The sequence below is a fragment of the Elgaria multicarinata genome, chromosome 9 (assembly GCF_023053635.1).
Source record: "Elgaria multicarinata webbii isolate HBS135686 ecotype San Diego chromosome 9, rElgMul1.1.pri, whole genome shotgun sequence".
Lineage (NCBI taxonomy): Eukaryota > Metazoa > Chordata > Lepidosauria > Squamata > Anguidae > Elgaria > Elgaria multicarinata.
Genome location: NC_086179.1, coordinates 82,931,002 through 82,935,934, shown reverse-complemented (window position 1 = coordinate 82,935,934; position 4,933 = coordinate 82,931,002).

Sequence of the window (4,933 nt, the reverse complement as noted above, 5' to 3'; positions counted from 1 at the left end):
GAAGATAACATACACCTGTTTGATGAGAAAATGGAAGGAAGTGATTGACAGAATAGAGGAAGGGTTAGCATACTGGAACAGCCTTCCCCCAAACTGTGGTGAGTTATTCTAGTCCTCTGATTTTGTGTTAGCCCTTCTGTTCTGGTAATTTCTAAAAACAAACAACAACAACAAAAACTCAACAACAAAAAACCCAAGAAGTCCTGCTGAAGGAATTTTGTTGAAAACATGGCCTACCGACATCCAGTATTTAATTAGACAGAATAGTAAGGATCTTTTCATGAGATTGCATTACTGCACTCTTAACTAATCCAGAAAAAGGTACCATTCAGGCTCATGCTGTCTGTCACTACCACGAATTACCAGTCAGCATGCACTGAAAGGGTATGTGAGAAAATGTCTTTTGCTACCATCATTGAAAGTATGACAGCACTGTCAATATGTGTTAAGGAACAAGTAATTAATTAACCTACAATAAATTAATAAATTATGTATTAAATTCATGTATAACTCTATAATTTTGGGTGGGATGGGGGAGGGTTGCTGAAAATTGAGCATTGGATAATTAATTATTTTTACAAGATCTGTAACTGTCTACAAAACATACCTTAATATATTAAAGTCAGCTAAGGCTGCAATCCTGTACCCACTTACCTGCAAATAAACCCTTCGGAGTAGTCATGTGTAGGATTGTGCTGTGAATGTGTAAAATTTCCACCTATAGATCAAATCCTATGAAAACATAAAGCTTCAAATTAAAAATATTAAAGCCAAGTAATAAATAAAATTATAGTATAGAAATGTAATAAATAAATAAATAAATACTTAAACTAAATATTGCAACATTCACAAATTAGAATAACTGAAAATAAACCTAGCTAGGGATAGCTGAATGCCCATAAAGTAATGTATCACTACAGCCAGTAAAATTCAAATTGTGATCAGCATAGTTGTGGTTTTGGCTTCATCCATAGATAATATCCTTGAGTGCATTTTCACTGGATTCCTGTTAAATATTTCATAGGCTTGCATAAACACTTACCAAACTGCTGCCTCAAGTGTTGGCCTTTGTGTCTGTCATCATTTCTCTTGAATAATGGCTTCAAAGAACAAGGGACTTTTCATATTAAACCTGCTTTGGATATTTCGCATCCCCAACTAACACAGAATCATTCAATGGGAGCTTGTCCTACTGTGCCTAAAAGAAAGATGATTTTCTACATACAACCAATGCTGCATCAAATGTCCACATGCAAAAAGTATGACTGGGGGGAGGCCAAATTTTTTGACAACTCCCTGGTCTAACCAAGCACTTGTCTTCCTTCATGCCTGTTCAGAAACTGATTTATTGTTTCAGCACCATTCCCCCCTCCCTCCTCAGTGATTCTTCCTCATCCACTGTGAACCCAGCCAAAGATGACATAATGGGCACTATATTGTCAAGACACCACGTAGCCAATTTGACACCACCCCTGGAAACAAACAAAGCCAATTCAGTAAAAAGCAATGCTCCTGCATCACATTGCCTTCACTCCGAATAGTTGGAACACGATCACATCCTGAACGTGGGAAGAGGAGAGCGCCATGGTGGGGACTGCCATGTCCACTTCCTGAGCTCTCCCCCTCCCCCAGCTCCCAGTAAGATCCCATAAAATTAGTGAACATTGCCCATCCGTTTGAAGTCACTGAAAGGGAGAGCTTTTCACAGGACACAAAAGCCTTCAAGAACAAGGTTCCCTTCGTTTAGCTCAGCTCTACAAGGGGCTCACAAATTTGTTTCCAGTTCCAACTAAGCCCTATCAAGGATTAGCTACTTCAATCTCTTGGCTGCCCATATCTACTGCTGTTAGGATTCAGCTCCTTAGAAGGTGAAGATATTATGGCTCTATTTCAATCAACAGAGTTGTGGAGCTCAAATCCATACAAAGTCCTTGAATTACAAAGCAAGCTGGGTTGTGGCTGGTGCCAACTCAGCTACAACCAATCCTTAAAGTTTACCACTATTTGGTGGGCATCTTGCAAATATTGATGAACTAGATAAAGTAGAAAACTAATCGTTATAAAATGACAAAGGCCCCATTCAGACATGCTAAACCATGCTGCTTAACCACAAAATGGTTAACAGAATGCATCAACCTTAATTTATTCCATTAACCATTTTGTGGTTAAGCAGCATGGTTTAGCGTGTTGTCTGAACGGGGCCAAGCAGTTTCAACTCTGGCAGTAAACAAAATTCCCAGGCAGAGGCTGAGCACCTCTCTCTGAGATGACTTGAAGTAGACTTCATACAGTATACAGTCGTGTGAAAAAGAAAGTACACCCTCTTGGAATTGTCTGCTACTTAGCATCTTAATTCCTATGGAAGCAGTAAGGGTGCACTTACTTTTTCACACATGACTTCTCCATTTTGGCTTTATTTCTGTTAAATAAATCGTGACACAGTGTAATATGTCATGTGTTGTTGTTTATCTGAGGTTGTATTTACCTAATTTTTAGACCTGCTAAGGAACAGATGATTATTATGTCGATATGTAAAATCATACAATTCCAAGAGGATGAACTTTCTTTTTCACACGACTGCATGGCCTTTGAGCTGGTCTCTACCTTAGTAAGATGTATTTGAAAGCAAGGGGTAGCCTTTTGTCAAAAAGTGGCAACACTGCACAGCATGGAGAAGAGAGTCATATAGAAAGAGGTTCTGATAAGGCAGGATGTTAAAAAATATGGCTCAAGTTTTTAAGTCAAGGTGATTGGGTCACATCTAGCACCATTACCCTTACATTGATTACCGCTCTTTTCAGCTTACTTCCATATTTAGCAGTGTTGCTCAATTGTAGAAGCAACTGAACAAAGTTTTATTGGAAGTAACTTCTTTAAATCCTGTTTTATATAGTGGGGTCAGGACAGTAACAGTTAAACAGTTTTGGAACTCATCAAAGCAACTCTCACAAAGATGTGTTAGTATTTCCACATAAACATTTGAATTTACTCAAACTTTATTTTGTTTGCACTTCACTTATGGTTACAGAAGGCGTTCCATCAGTTGTGTTTAATGAAAAAATATTTCTTTCAGACAAGGCACAATAACTTAGATTGAAATCTTCTTGTAGTTTAATTTTCTTGCTTAAAAAAACTGCATTAATGTACAAAATCTAATCTTAAGGATATAGATACAATTACTACGAAATACTTCAGCTGACAGAATTATATGAATCGAGCACTGTTCCAGAGTACACAAACTATTTTCTTGTACTAATACTTTAAATGGAGTCAATTTAGACTTGTTCCACCAATCTCCACCACTAATAAATGACAATTGTCTTTATTTTCCTTAGTAAAGGTTTGCTTGAAAGCACATCTATACTGCCCTGAATTTCTTATAGGAAGGACATATTGAGATTAATACTGATAATTTCTCTGAATAATGGAACATGGATAGATTAGGAACTTAATGGCAATGTGGCAATTTAGATAGAAACTGAGAAATACTAGGGATCTTGTTATGTTTGAAAATGTTCTATCCATACATAACACTAAAGAGGTTATTTTTCCTTGCCTTGGAAAACAGGGAAAGAAATGAGAGACTGATAACACATGTTCTCTAGGAAGCCCTACAACATACCAGCCCAAAACCATATTTGTAATTTGGTTGTGCTTGTGTTTTAGGTGACACAATGATAATGAAAGCTACATGTTGACAAAACTCCTTATTTTATGTTCATATGTATTTTTAAAAAATCTTTATTGGCACTACCATAAGGCAATGCACAGCAGAGCTGCAATTTGTAGTAGCATTTTACATGCCATTGGGGCGCCGCGCGTACAAGTTGGAATTATCTTTGGTGTGTGTGTTTTTCCACAGCAGCTCTTTCCTGAAGAGGCAACGTCTGATTCAGTAAGTGGTTTGCCTCTTTAGGAATGGGAGTAGAAGCTATTGATGAGAAACCTTCAATGGAACCTACATAGGCCAGGGTCCAAAGCTGCAAGAGCAGTGTTCCACACGTACATGGGGGCGTTCTAGCTTAGTCTTTGCAGCAGCAGCACCATATGCCCTTCAAATTTAATTCTGAAAGCCGGGGCACCACTAGATGATCAATTCCCCAAAAAGAACCTCCTGCCAAAAGGAGAATATTTGTCACATCTCCTCATGTATACGTAGACATGCTTTACATAAGTACATGGGCCGTTTTGGATCCTAGCCACCAACACTAAGCTATGAAATCGGTGGTGCTCCTTGGACAAATCCATTCTGAAAGTGTGCCAAAAATAATTTTTAAAAAAACCTGTTTTGCAAATGTATTTTGATTACAATATCTTTTTCTTTTAGCATGTCACATCAGTGGTAATTAGAAGCTGAAATAACACCCCAAAGAAATATCAAATAGCTATAAAATGGGCTATAATCCAGACACACATACATGCAGTGTTAAGCACTTAGCTATGATAGAAGGGAGTTTAGAATGTATAGGGCATGCACTTTCCCATATACATAATATCTTACTTCCACAGGCTGGATCACAGCCATAGTTTTCTTTCATTTTCTAATCATTAATTACTTGGCATAGAAGAATAAAATATGTGAGACTGTTTTGTTTATTGTACTTTTGAACATTTGAAGAGGGTTCTCTTACCATCTGAGCAAAAACAAAAATACCTCTGGGAAAATTGCTGGGGCATTTCCTATTTAATCCTGAGAAAGTGTTGAGAATCCTTTATAGAATAAAAAGCCTATCATACTAATTAGAGATCTATAAATAAATATAAGAAAAAATTAAGGCATCATGCATAACATGGGAACATAAAGGGTTTTTTTTTAAAGTATCTGTTTAAATAATGAAAAATCCAAAAGGCAAAATATTTTTCCTATAGAAAAAGCAGTTTTTAAAACATGGAAACTCTATAGGCTGCATCAAGTTATTAAAATATTTTGTTC